Source organism: Neovison vison, chromosome 1, assembly GCF_020171115.1.
Source record: "Neovison vison isolate M4711 chromosome 1, ASM_NN_V1, whole genome shotgun sequence".
Classification (NCBI taxonomy): domain Eukaryota; kingdom Metazoa; phylum Chordata; class Mammalia; order Carnivora; family Mustelidae; genus Neogale; species Neogale vison.
The window spans coordinates 40,573,088-40,588,697 of NC_058091.1; the positions used below are offsets into that span (position 1 = coordinate 40,573,088).

The 15,610-nt window shown below is 43.3% G+C and overlaps 1 protein-coding gene and 1 non-coding gene across 2 annotated transcripts in view; both read left to right on the plus strand.

The window, feature by feature from the left end:
- Positions 1–15,610, plus strand: part of BACH2 (BTB domain and CNC homolog 2) — a 363,936-nt gene that overhangs the window by 302,126 nt on the left and 46,200 nt on the right. The window lies entirely within an intron of this gene.
- On the plus strand, positions 7,567–7,673 carry LOC122898265. The gene has a single exon (XR_006382943.1). It is a non-coding gene; the product is annotated as a U6 spliceosomal RNA (small nuclear RNA).

The window sequence follows — 15,610 nt, forward strand, 5'->3', positions numbered from 1 at the left end:
AAAAGAAAGCAGGGAAGGGAATAGTTCATGAGGACAGGAGTTGAAATTCTAGATAGAGTAGCTCAGAAAGGTCTCACCAAGCAGGCAACACAGAGAGACCAGGGCGAGAGCTAGGGCTAGGAGGAGACAGATCACAGCACCACGGATAGGCTGCTTAGTGACTGGCTTCCCTTCGGGGGAGTAGGAGTCTTTTGGCGGTTTCTGGCTAGAACAGGGATGTAATCCAGCTTACCTTTCCAAAGGATACTCTGGATGCAGGTTTGAGAATAGGGAGCAAAGGGTCAAGGGCAGAAGCAGGGATAGGACCGAAGCCTCTCTGGCAATCACCTAAACGAGAGGTGGTTTAGACAAGAACGTAGCAGGGAGGGAAGGCAAAGGTTTGGATTCCGACTCTGTTTTGAAGGCAAAGCTGCCAGAATTTCCCACTAACTGATTGGAAGTGGGATACGGGAGAAAGAAAAGGATCCAAGATAAATGAGGGTTTTGGCTGCAATACCAGAAGGATAGGAGTTGCCTTGAACTGAGGGTGGGAAGGAAAGTTTGCCCCTAGCAGGTTTAAGAGAGGAAACAAGGGTTTGGCGGGGAGAGGGGTTAAGATCAGGGGTTAAGATCAGGGATTGATCAGGCCGGTGGAGGGAAAACGTAAAAACAGAAAGACCTACTGAGAATTTCACAGCAGGCTTGTGCAAGGATAATTAAGATTGCCTGGTAGACGTCTTTCCATAGAATTTTTTTTAATTAATTTATTTATTTTTACAAATAAACCTACTGGCAAGTTGAGCTCTGTCAGGTCAGATGAGAAGGTTACCTCCCAGGGCACAGTCTTCTGACTCTAAGAGTCGGGCTCCCACGTGGAGCTGCTGTAGAATGCCTCCCTCGTTCTGGGTGCTGGCTGGAAGTTTCGGTGGGAAAGGAGGAATTCGTGCCGAAGATGTGGCCCTAGTCACAGTAACGCGTGAGGCAGTGTTGGTGGGGGTGGCCCTGCAGGGTTCAGCCCGAGTGTAACAGTGGTTCCCAGACATTTTTTGCCAATGACCCCTTTGACATGTGACCAGATTCCACAGGCTGTCTTTCAGTTTGAACCCAAACTTCCCTTCCTTCTATGCCCCACGCCTGCGTCCGTGAGGGACACACATTCTAAGCATATTTCGTTCCTCAAGAGCAGGCTCTGGCAGCTTTGAAACTCTTCATTAGCATTCCATTGCCTCATCTGCTCTCGCGCCAAGATTCCGACTGAGGCTGCTCTCAAAATAAGGAGGCCTTATTTATTCCAATTCTCCCTCCCCCAGGAAGATGCTGAGAGCTTTTCATGAGAATTCTTCAAAAATTGCTGAAACTCTGTGGACTTTAGAAAATGTACTTAAAATGGGGACTCCGGTACCGAGGGCCCTCACTAAAAACTCGCTGGTGGAGATGATGGGCCTTGAACCCACTGTGTCTGGAGGGCCCTCATCATTCTCCCCTCTGTGGTCCAACTCAAGAGAACACTCCGGGAGACCATCTTTTTTTGGTCGAAAACAGAAACAGAGAGGGGTGCCTGGGTGGCTCAGTGGGTTAAGCCACTGCCTTCGGCTCAGGTTGTGATCTCAGGGTCCTGGGATCGAGTCCCGCATCAGGCTCTCTGCTCAGCAGGGAGCCTGCTTCCCTCTCTCTCTCTCTGCCTGCCTCTCTGTCTACTTGTGATCTCTCTCTCTCTGTAAAATAAATAAATAAAATCCTAAAAAAAAAAAAAAAGAATATTTCTTAAAAAAAAAAAAAAAAAAAAAACAGAAACAGAGGGGAGATGGGTTGGCCCTCTCCCTCTCATTCTTCGTACCTGTTCTTCTCATCTCCCTGGACTTATTTCAAAAGCCATGTTAGTGAAATAAACCAGTCACAAAAAGATAAATACTGCGTGAGTCCACGTATATGACATACCTGAAGTAGTCAGATTTACAGAGACAGAAATAGAATGTTGGTTACCAGGGCCTGGGGGATGGAAGGGAAAGGGGGTTGTTTAATGGTTACAGTAGTTCAGATTTTCAAGATAAAAAAAGTCCTGGAGATCAATGTCACAACAATGAATATACGCAATACGACTGAATTGTACACTTAAAAATGATCATGGTGGTAAATTTTATGGTACATGTTTTTTTACACAATTTTTTTTAGTCACGTTAACATTACTTCCATGGAAGGAAAAAATACTCAAGCTCTAAAACTCGAATGCCTTAGGACAGAGTAACTAGGCAGAGTCCATGGGGTAAGGTTTTTATGTTATAACCACAGCTGTTTCTATCATCCACCTCCTCGTGATTCTGCAGGATGCACATACCTGTGGTGTGTGTGTCTCTAGGTCTAGGTGTAAGCACTCCAGCATTTTCTAAACATTTATTCATTCTTTTGAGGGGCTCAGCTACACACTGAGCCTGATAAAATTTTGTCTTTTAAAGAAAGACCAAAGCATATATATACAATGGACTACTATGCAGCCCTAAGAAATGAAATCTTGCCATTTGCAATGACATGGATGGAACTAGAGGGTATTGACTTATTTAAGTCAATCAGAGAAAGAAAATTATCATATAATCTCACTGATATGAGGAATTTGAGAGGCAGGTTGGGGGGGTTGTAGGGGAAGGGAGGGAAAAATGAAAAAAGATGGGACTGGGGAGGGAAACAAACCATAAGAGAGTCTTAAACGCAGGAAACAAACTGAGGGTTGCGGGGTGGGGGGAGTAGGAGGGATGGGGTGACTGGGTGATGGATATTGGGAAGGGTATGTGCTATGGTGAGTGCTGTGAATTGTGTAGGACTGATGAATAACAGACCTGTACCCCTGAAACAGATAGTACATTATATATCAATTTTAAAAGAAAAGAAAGTCCAAACTGCAGCATGAAATACTCAGGGTCACGTAACAGACTACTGGAAAATCCAGGATGCCCATGTCTACCTCAGGCCTGGTCCCAGAATCACTCTTTCTCTTTACCTCAGGCAACCCCTGCTCTCTGGCCAGGAGTAGTTCTTATTAAAGAGCATGGATTTTTATGAAGCAGGAGGAGTAGAGAGAATAGTGTCTTGAAAGCAACAGCTCCCATACCAACCAGTTTAGCCCTGGGCAAATCCCTGAACCCCTGAGCCTAGCTCCTGGGGATAATATGAATGCTTTGCAGGATAGGAGTGAGTACCTGGGACATGGGACATGGGTCTTTTGTTCATGGTCATCATCATGATTCATGGTAGGAAAAAGGCTTCAGAATCCCCCTTGAGACACCCAGCATGCCCACTGGGTATTCCCCTGCTGGGCTTAATGTCGAGCAGGTCTAGGTCGACTCTACTTGGCGCAGATTTCTATTCCAGCTCCTACTGTTACTTGCTTCAAATACAATTGTCTCTTAGCCCAAAACTTACTGAAATTCAGCCTCTTTTATGCTTCATACACACTTGGGCCCCTTTTCTAACCAGTTATTGAATTGTACAATTCCCTGGGTCCCGTAGAGTCTGGCCCCCATGGGTTCCTCAGTCTGTATTAGAAGGTTATTTTTGGATCTTAGGATTTACTTCAATCCTTTTTGGGGGAAAAAAAAGTATGATATTATTTGAAATTGTAACTTGCTTTGAGTTAAAGATTTCTGAAAGAGCATGATCATCTTAGCATCTAAGGCTTTTTTCCTGCTCTGTCTTAATAGAACGTAGAGGGGCAGCCTCTGTGTGAGCATGGCCATCTGTGATCAAAGGCCAGTGTCAAGAGAAGGTCCCTCCACTGCCAGCTCCGCAACAGGAAGCCCTAGTTCAATTGTTCATTGCAACTTTGTGTCTAGATTTTGAGTTAGAATCATTAATGAGATAGCAAGGTCACAGACCTGGAAAAACTACCCAAAAGATTCCAACCCAGATTCGAGTCCTAAGACTAACATACGACTATATGAGAGCTAGCACGGGTGATCTCCAGGAACCTAGTTGGACCCATCATTGCACGAGCATCTCTGTTGCCTTGGCTTCAGGTTGCTGGTACAGAGCTGGGTTCTCTCATAAGTTCTGACCATTCTTGATAATTTAGAGCTGTGGACCATGAGCATCAACCATGAGTAAATCCCAGTATTTACTGCCATGTTTTAGAGCATATTCTCTACCTCATCTCACTTCTTTGATTTGCCTTGTGTCCTTCATCTCTTCTACTTGTGGTCAGGACCTCTGGTTTCTTTTCTTCTTCTTAGCAAAGATATCAGGATTACCTGGTTCAGTACTAAAACCTGTTCAAGAGATTATTAAGGAGGAAGAGCTTTGGGCTGTTTTCTCCTGCCATTTTCAAGGTGTATAGAATGACAGGGCATGTACAAGTTTTATGATATTATTAAGTGGCTGTTGTGTCAAGCCCAGGAAAATACAAGACGGGACATGCTGCTATCCGTTTAAACAAATTTGTAGGCCCATGGGACTGACTGCACTCCTCCGACAGGTCTCAATGGATAAGCGCTTACTTGTTCAGCACAGGAAGATCATGCCTGGAAATAATGCCTGTATAAATGACTTGAAACTCAGTCCTCTAAGTCTGCATTTGTTTAATTTCAAGGTTCTTCAACTCTAAAGTTGAATTTTTGTTGAATAGATCTGATGGCCTTTGAAAACTTACATACTTAGGAAATCACTGACTTTTTTATTTTTTTAAATATTGCCTTCCACTACATTCTGTGAAGACTCCCTGTGTTCTCTGTAAATGCTCATGATCTCAGCAGACTGGTTGGACTAGGCCAGCATTCCAAACTAAAGTAGCTTGACGGATGTGCCATTCATAGACTCACAGGAGAGCTGGGGAAGTTCAAAAAAGCTCTGTTTGTTTTGCCAACTCACAAGTCCATATATTTTGGCAGTGGTATCCAAAGTAAGTGAAAATATTATCAGCCTTGTCTTTCTTCCTTGTCAAGATTTGTATGAAGTGTTTAAGGAACACTAAGAACCATAAATCCTCTTAATTATTGTGGAGAAACAGTGAGGAGTGTCACAGATTACAGGTTAGAAAATAAGGCATGTTAGAAGTCATCTAGTCCAATCTCCCACCCAGTTTGGAATCCCTTTATTATAGGACAGAGGGATCTCTCCAGCCTCTGCTGGAACACTTCCAGCAATGGGGAGCTCACCATCCCTCAAGAACTGCTTCCATTTTGTCATCTGCAATTACTAGAAAATACTTCCTCATTTGTGCCAGATATCTACATCCCTTACACTTTTATTTGTGACCTTATTTATGCCCTCTGGAATGAAAGAGAACAAGTTTCATCTCTTCTTCTCATAATAGCCCATTAGCTCTCTAAAGACAGCTCTTCCGTGGGGCCTGTAAATCTTGCTTTCTCGGGATTTAACAGCTGGGTTCCGTCTATCACATGGATTCAGTGCTCTTCATGATCCTTGTTGGTCAGGCCTGTTCTTAACACACAGCACTAAATGCTAGAGTCTCGATGTGATCTGAAGAGTAAAGAACAGAGGAAAGCTATAACCCCTTCCCTGCATTAGACGTGTCTTGGGGTAGCCGAGAATTGTGCCAAGTTTCCCGGCCTCTGTGTCAGTGTCCTGACTCACCTTATTAAGCCAGCACTTTCCCATCCTGTCCTCATGAAACTGACTTCTTTTAAGATTTTTAATCCATACAGGATTAAAAAATTAATCCATACAGGATTTGATGTCTATTTTTGTTAAAACGGATCTTTACATTTTACCCCATACTATCAGCCTGTGGTCATTCTTTGGGATCTTGATTCCCTCTCCTGAAGTATCTGACCAGCTTGCCACCCCATTGTCTCCTAGTCAGATACAGAACTTAACTGTAACAGAGCAGACAACAGAAGCCACAGTCACATCACCAGACAACTTTCCTTCAGGTTGAAGTTGACATTGATCCGTCACCCAGCTACTGGTCATTTAATTTTACTACATTCCAGATCCCGTTGTTTCATATTATTCAAAGAGTGACTTAAGAGATATCAGCTGCCTTGCTGGAATCCTGGGATGCTATTTCTGGTGCATTCTCTGAGCAGTAATCCTATCAAAACCAGAAATGAAGTTATTTTGGCATGACTTGTTCCTAATGAAGCTTGAATCATCTGCCACTTTCCTGTCTAGGCTCTGAGTCGGTGACAGTTTGCCGAGCCCGGAAAGATCAAATACACGGTTCAAATGGAAGTGCTGTTCAGAGACTTGGTTTTACTCATGAAGAGTATCAAAACTTCCAGAGAGCAGGTGGAAAGATTTCAGAGTGCCACATGCACAATTTGAATTGAGTGACAGTGAAATGTCAGGGAAAAGTCTCCTCCATTATGTGTATACATCGTAAAAATGAAAAGAAAACCGTGGGGCGCCTGGCTGGCTCAGTCGGTGGAGGACGCGACTCTTGATCTTGGACTTGTGAGCTTGAGCCCCGCGTTGGGTGTAGAGATGACTTAAAAATAAAATCTTCAGAAAAAAAAGAAAAAGAAAACCGAAAAAATAATAATACTGTGACTACAATTCTTGGAAAGATGGCTGATAAGACTGAGATATGATGTAAAAACAGAAAAGGAGGGGAGGGGCGCCCGGGTGGCTCAGTCGTTAAGCATCTGCCTTTGGCTCAGGTCATGATCCCAGGGTCCCGGGATCCAGCCCCGCGTCGGGCTCCCTGCTCGGCGGGAAGCCTGCATCTCCCACTCCCACCCCCCCTATTTGTGTTCCCTCTCTCGCTGGGTCTCTCTCTGTCAATTAAATAAATAAAATTTTAAAAAACAAAAACAAAACAGAAAAGGAGGCAGGATATTAGAAAAACAAAAACTCTTGAGTTCCTGAAGCCCACAGTGCCCCCAAATCTCTATGAAAGAGAGGGTGTGTGCAGTAGGAAGGTAGTGGGGAGGCAACCCCATGCAGGCTAGGAGTCAAGAGCAGGGTTTCTAAGGGGAAATAGGTTTAAAATGGTTCCTTGATCATGGGATGGGTTTATAAATCCCACAGAATGAAACTCAGATTAAAAATACACACCAGGGGGCGCCTGGGTGGCTCAGTGGGTTAAGCCGCTGCCTTCGGCTCAGGTCATGATCTCAGGGTCCTGGGATCGAGTCCCGCATCAGGCTCTCTGCTCGGCAGGGAGCCTGCTTCCTCCTCTCTCTCTCTGCCTGCCTCTCTGCCTACTTGTGATCTCTCTCTGTCAAATAAATAAATAAAATCTTTAAAAAAAAAAAAAAAAAAAAAAAATACACACCAGGAGTGCTGTGAAGTGTGTAAACCTGGCGATTCACATACCTGTACCCCGGGGGTTAAAAATATATGTTTATAAAAAATAAAAAACTATAAAAACACACACACACACCAGGGACACCTGGGTGGCTCAGTGGGTTGAAGCCTCTGCCTTCGGATCAGGTCATGGTCTCAGGGTTCTGGGATCGAGCCCCGCATCGGGCTCTTTGCTCAGCGGGGAGCCTGCTTCCCCCCTCTCTTTCTGCCTGCCTCTGCCTACTTGTGATCTCTCTCTCTCTCTCTCTCTCTCTCTCTCTGTCAAATAAATAAATAAAATCTTTTTTAAAAAAAAAATAAATAAATAATAAAAATAACACACACCAAGAAGCGCTCACTTGGGCAGCACATACACTACAACTAGAAGGATACAGACAGGGTTAGCATGGCCCAGGTGCGAGGATGACACACAGGTTCATGAAGAAGTACCATATAAAACACACACATACACACACACACACACACACACAAAGAGCCGCCTCAGGTCTCTGAATTCAGGTCACCAGTGATGCTGAATTCAGGTCACCTCCAACATCAGTCTTCCTTACCTTCTCTTTCTATTTCCCCGTTTTAGTCTTTCTCAGATACCAGGGTCCTGAGAAAGCCTTTCCAGGTCCTGCCATACGAGGACTGGATTCTACAGGCAACAGCCCATGGCCTCTGTCCCTCCAGCAACGTCCCTGTTTTCAGAGAGCTGTACTTCAGTCCCTCAAGCTCCCTCTCTCCAGCACCAGGAATGACTGAATCCTGGAAAATACTGCTGTAGCGTTATTTTTGGCTCCCTTCCTTCCCGCCCTGTGTCTGCCTGCTCATCGACAACCATTAACAGCTGTTAGAGGGGGCTTTCAATTGCCTGGCTTCTTGCTGAAGTGTTTTAACACCAGTTTTCTAAGAGCTCAGCTACGCTCTAGAGGTGAGAGAAAAATGGCAGGAGAGTTACATAAAGCCCCCTTCATTTGGGAAGCCAGGTCCCCCCCCCTTTTTTTTGCAAGAAAAATAAGCCTCTGACAAGAGCTGTAGAGGCACCGCCCAGCTGCATCCCTGTAGAGTCGATTCTGATGATCTCATGTGGCAGCCCTAGGGGCAGCCCTGTGCCATTAGCAGGAACGCAGTCGAGGAGTTCCAATGTCTATGCATCGTTGACTTTGAGCATTTTCCCATTCCCACCCTCACTGAGCTGCTGGAATTCTGGACTAGACACAGAGGAGGTAGCCTGGCAGCACAGAGATTAGAAGATGCCAACAGGACCCCCTGAGGCCATGCACAAGCCTGTACCCCAATCAACCTCTTCCAGGAGCCCACTGCTGCCAATGAGACTGCCGGCTGGCCCTCTCCTCCATTGTTTACTTCCCTACAAAGGACGGATAACTACAGTAGACATTTGGAAAGTTCTGAGCTCCTCGTAAATGTTAATCCATTGATTCTCACTAGCCCCAGAAGAGATGATGATGTTGTTCCTGATCAAGGATAAACCCTTCATGTCTACCAACACTTGATCACCTTTGGCTACTTCACTCCACACCCTCTACCCCCAGCGGGGACTCACGCACAGTCCTGTCCCCATGTTTCAGACTAGAAAACAGGAAAGGCCCTGTTCAAATGTCTTCGACGTCAACACTTAGCCAGAATAATGGTTCAGTCTCCTAATCCCAGTGTTTTCTCAAAATACAGGTATGTGTAGCACAACATGGAAGTGAGATGATCTCAAGTGACGTATGAAGAACTTTTTTCAAAATCACTGTGTTTCTTTTAATATGTATTAGAAAAAGCATAACCTGAGATTTCACGGACAGTCTTGCTTAGGATAGGGTTCTTTCTGAGCTAAATTTATTTAAGGAAGAAAGTGAGTTGCATTAAAGAAAATACTAAAAATTGTGACCACGGGTCCCAAGTCTCTGTAGTTTAGGAAACACTTCATAATTCAGCACTTTTCCTTGCACAAGTGCAAGCACTCTTCCTTGTCCACAAGACAAGAATCTGTCTTGTACAATATCTACCCAAAGGAAGCCACAGTGGCATCTTACTGGGAACACAGGGTCATGCCTATTTTCATAAGTTTTGTATAAAATACGGGAGTAGGCTTTTGCATTAAGTACATTTAGATGAAAACTCTTCTTGTGTGTGTTTCTTTCCATCAATATTCTTGGTTATCTGATTTATGTATTATTTCCAAAACATCCTAGCTCTCCTGCCTGGGTCCCTAAGTATCTATACCACCTCCTCTCCTGTCTGTAGCCCTCCTAATGGCGAGGTTAGAGCATAATGCTCCACCTGACGACTGTGTCATGTTGCAGAATTTCTTCAGGACTAGCTAAGATGATTTGCACCTCTATATCAGTTTTCTGTAACCACATACCTCTCCCCACTCCTTTCCTTCTCCTGTTTCAGCTCAGTGAAGTTCCAGAGAAGACCTATTTGTTTGCTCTTGTGGGTATCCTTATAATTTAAATGTTCTTCCAGGGGTGCCTGGGTGGCTCAGTGGATTAAAGCCTCTGCCTTCGGCTCAGTCATGATCCCAGAGTCCTGGGATCAAGCCCCGCATCAGGGTCTCTGCTCAGCGGGGAGCCTGCTTCCTCCTCTCTCTCTGCCAGCCTCTCTGCCTACTTGTGATCTCTGTCTGTCAAATAAATAAATAAAATCTTAAAAAAAAAAATGTTCTTCCAAAGAATGGTTATGGAGGGCAATGGGTTTGATAACAATAACCCCAACTTCTGTTGCTAAAATTGTAGGAGACAGAGGGGATATATGGCATGAGATGAGCAGCCAGGACAAGTCAGTTGAGCCCAATTCTGAAGAGCCTTGAATGCCAATGTGAAAGGGGCCTGTTTTTTAATGCTGCGGGAAGCGGGGAAATAAAGTGATTGTCACTGAGAAGATTAGTCAGGCAACAATACAAAGGAAGAATCAGGGAGAAAGAGACAATGGCCAGGTTATTACAGTGGTCTAAGCAAAAAGTAAGAAGGCCATGAAGGAAGTCATGTTTGTTTGAAAAGAAAGATACAGATGCCTTTTAAAGACTGAAGAGTAACAGAAAAGTCTTAAAATTGTATCATGATTTTCAAGCAGACGTCATTGACTAAATTGTTGATTATCTATTTCTTCTAGATCAGTGCTAGTCAGTAACATTTTCTATGATGATAAAAATGTTTTCCTACATGGTCCAATATGATAGCCACTAGCCACATGTGACTACTGAGCATTTGCAATGTGGCTAGTGTGACCAATCAGTGTGAATTTTCTAATCGTATTTAATTTTAATTAATTGTAATGTAAATAGCCACACGTGGTTAGTGACCATCATGTTGGACTAACCACGCTGGTGCAGGCCTTGAGTATCTCGCCTGACTTGTTTGCCATTCTGTTGCTAGAGCTTGTATTGTCTGTCACATAGTAGGTGCTTAATAAATATTTGTTAAGTGAAAGAATAAAAAGAAACCTTATGAAGCAGAGGCAAAAATTATGTCCTGTTCAAATCAATATGCTCCTTTATGGAGAATTTTGGCCCCCACACAAAAGAGGAGGTTGGAGATTTCCCACACACATTTAGAACATTTCCCAAATGTTTAAACTGAAGCTCTCAGCTTGTGCAAGTGGAATAAAATCAAGGCAAGGGGATAGATGAAAGTCAGCCATGTGGTGGGAAAACACAAGCCCAAGGTCTGTTCTTTCGGTCCCTAACTTCTTGGTTTTCGTTTCTGGCTATTGTAGAAATTGATAGCACCCAGCCTCTTCTTGAAATATGTGAGGGTAATGATCAGCATGAAAAAATGTCTTTTATGAGGAATGATAAAAAGAAAATGTGTTAGAGTGGCTTGATTACATGGCTGTAGAAATACAGGGAGGTCTACACGTGATCTGGAGTGAGGGCCTCAGGAACTTAAGCCCCATGACCTTGGGCAAGTTGTTTAAGCTCTCCAAACCACAGTTTCATAGAAAATGAGAAAAGGAATCATAAACACTTCACTTACCAAGCTGTTGGGAGGAAGAAATGATATAATGATAGGAAAATTCATGGTTCATAATCCATAAAGTTCCATTCAGAGGTTTATTTTAATTCACACAGACTGGAGTTATATCTAAATGTATGTCGGAGAGACACAGTTATATTAAAATATAATTCTGATACGTGCCTTCTAGAAAATGAAAAATAAGAAGTCCTCAAATTCTAGCTACCTATATCCAAAACAAAATCTAAACAATCCCAAAAAAGACTTTTATTTCTCTTGACATTAAAAAAAAATTCTGGAAAAGCTGATCCCACAACCTCCTCCAATAGCTTATTATGACTCAGTAGTGCTTGTTGCCAGGAATTTCTTTGTCTTTCCACCATCTCCCTGCCCTTTTAGATTCAGTGGCTGCGTCCCCTTCCCCATCTGCCCGGGACCACCTCCCACTTGTCACTGCTCCCCTTCATACCTTTATCTTATCTCCTCTACTCCGTGTTTCCATCACCTGCCTTAGGCCCCCTTGTCTTAGCATTAAATGTAGGCCCTTTTCTTCTCTTTCTTCAAACTCACAACTTCCGCAGTACCTGTAGCCATCTATTAGGCAATGCCTCTGGGCGCCTGGGTGGCTCAGTGGTTCAGCTTCTGCCTTCAGCTCAGGTCATGATCTCAAGGTCCTGCAATCCAGTCCCACATCGGGCTCCTTGCTCAGGGGGAGTCTGTTTCTCCCTCTCCCTCTGCCCCTCCCCTCCCAACTCGTGCTCACTCTCTCTCAAATAAATAAAATCTAGGAAGGAAGGGAAGGGAAGGGAAAAGGAAAGGAGAAACCTCTCCAGCAACCCGAATCTCCCAGGACCACCAGTTTACCTCCCTCTCCCCTCATTTCCCTTTCTTTACTCTCCATGATGGTAGCAAAGAATTAGTCATCACTCCACATGTACGGACCATCCACAGACAGAGCTCCGTATAACCCTGTCAAATAACATCACACCGGCTTAGGTTTTCCATGTAGGTAACCACTACTTCCAGAAAGTTTCAAAACTTGGCCTGTATGTCATAATCGCATTCTGTTCCCCAAATCCAGGATTGTAAGGAGATTCCTGTTGAAGATAGTTATTCAGTTGCCACTGGAATTACTTTCTTGTAGTACATAAATCTCATTTCTTTTTTATAATTATGACCACTTTACTGGTCTTTTGTCATTTTTTTTTCCAGAGTTGAACATTCTTATTAAAATAAAGGACCATAACTGTGCAACAATCCAAATAATTGCTAATCAGTTCAGGGAACATGTGTCAGTTTTCAGGTTTTGCCATTCTCCCCCACTGACAACATATTCTCTTTCTAACCATATTCAAAGACAGGGATCTCTAGAGATCCTATTGGTTTTCATCATACGTAAGATTAAATAATTATTTAATTCTTATATTTGGGGGTCTATCTTTTCTTCTTTTTTTCTTTCCAAATATTTTCTTTCCAAAATATTGACATCTAATTAAGCCTCACCAAAATGTACACCATTTGCCACCTTTAAACTTTTATTCTAATTCAAATGTCTCTTTATGGCTAGTATGTGGAAAAATAAGGCCACCCTAACCCCAGCAATTGGTAAAAATACTGAAAATTCAGCCCTCCTTATGGTGAGACTAGTTCGTTGCTGGCTAGTCAATAGTATGACAACTGATTGCATTGGTAAAAGGGTAAAGTGGTAAGTATACTGAAATTATACAAGACATAACCATTGAAAATAATGTATTTTAAAATCCTGTTATATTCAGAAATATAAGTTATACAGACTTAACATAAAAGATAAAGCAGCAGAACAAGCTCAAGACTTAAGACCTTCTAATGGAAGCCAGTAGGGTTCTACAAACGCATAGTTAGGTGATCACACTACCTAAGACCTGGGTTCACAGGCATGTGTCCTCAGGGCTGAAAAGCAGCAGAGAAAATCACACCTGGCCCTTCTTTTCCCTCCAGAGGGTTGCCGATCAGACTTGAGACAGTGGTAGTAAGGATTAGCCCCTGTAGTCTAGCTGTGTTCCCAGACCCACCGCTGGGAGCAGACTAATCTGATGATTATATTCATAATAATCCATCAATTAGGGTCCTTATGAAGAAGTTGTATATAAAAGTCCTGCATACAACCAAATATAAGCCCACGTTCATTCAGAAGACCAGGTGCGCTTTTCACTTTTCATTTTACCAAAGCTGGGAGGCGGTGGGAGTCCTCCCCTGAAACACTCAGATTCTTTTTTTAATATGCAAGTTACATGACTGTAAAAAGAGTCTTTGTTTCACATTTGCACTACTTGAAACATTTCCATTGTCTCATGCATTGGCCTATGTAGATTCAGGTTATATTTTTCGTGGTCCATTGTCTGAGGAAAGAAAGCTAGGATAGGCAGTCTGGATAAATTGCATTCCCAGAGTTTCTTAAGAAATTAGTTGTTTGAGGGTGCCTGGGTGCCACAGTCTGTTAAGTGTCTGGCTTTGGCTTAGGTTGTGATCTTGGGGTCCTGGGATCGAGCCCCACATCAGGCTCCCTGTTCAGTGGGAAGTCTGCTTCTCCCTCCCCCTGCTTGTGCATGCACACTCTCTCTCTCTTTCTCAAATAAATAAATAAAATCTTAAAAAAAAAAAAGAAATTAGTTGTTTGAATTTAAAGTGCGTTTTTTTCTATAAATAGGTTATAAATCACGATTACTTTCCTAAATCTGCTCCCAAATCTTACATCTGTATCACCTTTCAGTTTTTAAAACTTATTCAATGACCAGATATTTATCATCATGCAAAGAGAGAAAGAAAGTAATCCTTTAGGAATAAGTGAAGGGCTATGAAAGTACAAGGGAACGGAAGATCATTCTAAGGAGAGAGGACATCATGGAGGAGAGGAGGTACAGGTGGGACGTCCAGGGGTGGGAAAAGGCCAGCTAGGGCCAGTGTCCTCCCCTCCCCCATTATATGCCTGTAGCACCTTCCCTGTATTTCTGTCACAGCACCTCTGGGATTGTATGGTAATTGAATCATTGCTTGTCTGTCCCCTCATCTAGACAGTAAGATCCTTGAGTCAGATTTCTATGTGATGGAGGTGATATTTTCAGTCTGCAAATCGACCATCTAGAACAATGCCAGCATGATAGCCATTTGGTTAATGTTTGTCAAATAAATGAAGGGCATCCTTTAGAAAAGTTCTGGAGGCAGAAAAATGTGTGGCATGTATTAGATGGGAAAGAGAGGGAGGAATGTAACAGAGTCTGGAGGCCAACAAAAAGGATTTCACAGGATTCTAGTTCTGGGGTCCTTTTTTTCAGGCAAACCTAAGTTCTATTCATTTTGTATTTTTTATGGGAAAATATTTTTGGAGTTCCAGCTAAGGAGCCCATCTTCTCCCAGTCTCAGGGATGCATGAGCTTCCTCTGTGGAGGGATAGAAATCTCTATACATGGGTTTTAAGGAGCCAGTGGGTCCGACTCCAGCAACCACCACGGGTGTTCACAACTGGAGAACAAAGGGCAGTTTCTCCGGTGAGCCTTCCTGAGGACTTGTCTGCCATTCACTTTTAAGCACAGCCTTCACAAAATGGGGGCTGTTTTGTAAGTAAGGGCAGCATGTGTTTCATAAAAGCCCTTTCAGGGGGAGCCTGGGTGGCTCAATGGGTTAAAGCCTCTGCCTTCAGCTCAGGTCATGATCCCAGGGTCCTGGGATCGAGCCCCACATTGGGCTCTCTGCTCAGCAGGGGGCCTGCTCCCTCTTCTCTCTCTGCCTGCCTCTCTGCCTACTTGTGATCTCTTTCTGTCAAATAAATAAATAAAATATTTTTTAAAAATTTTTTTAAAAAACCCTTTCAGTATTTGGTTCTCTTTATTTCTGCCACTTATACAAACATACATGGAAATGGTCCTTTATATTTTGTTTGCATTATCAATTTTTCCTCTCCCTCCTCCCTTTTAAATTCTTAATGTTTTTATGTTTATTTTGCATTTTTTTATGCCAGCACAATCCAGCCAGTAAATTTCCGCATGGCCCTCGCCCCAACTGATGGCCAGCGACCTTGAACGAGGGCCTGGGCAGCCTTCTTTGGCTGGCCTCAGCGTCTGCTCCCTAGGCTTCAGGTTTGCCACTACACTTCTCACAAGAGTGAGAAGCCTATGGTTAATTACGGTGCATGAATGGGAGATACTCCTGGACTTATTTGCATGCATTACTTGCTGGTAGTTTCTCTGTTGAGGTCTCTCCATCCTTGTTTTTACAGAGCTCTTGGCAGGGTTTCTGCAGTTGGTGTGTGAATTTTTATGATCTGTTGCATGTTATTCATGCAATTTCCTGCCCTGTAATGGTATCAGTTTTCCAGACACAGAGGAATACAGACTAAAACCCGGGAGCCTGCATTAGCATAAAATGTCCCAGTTCTGTCAGTTTGATTAATT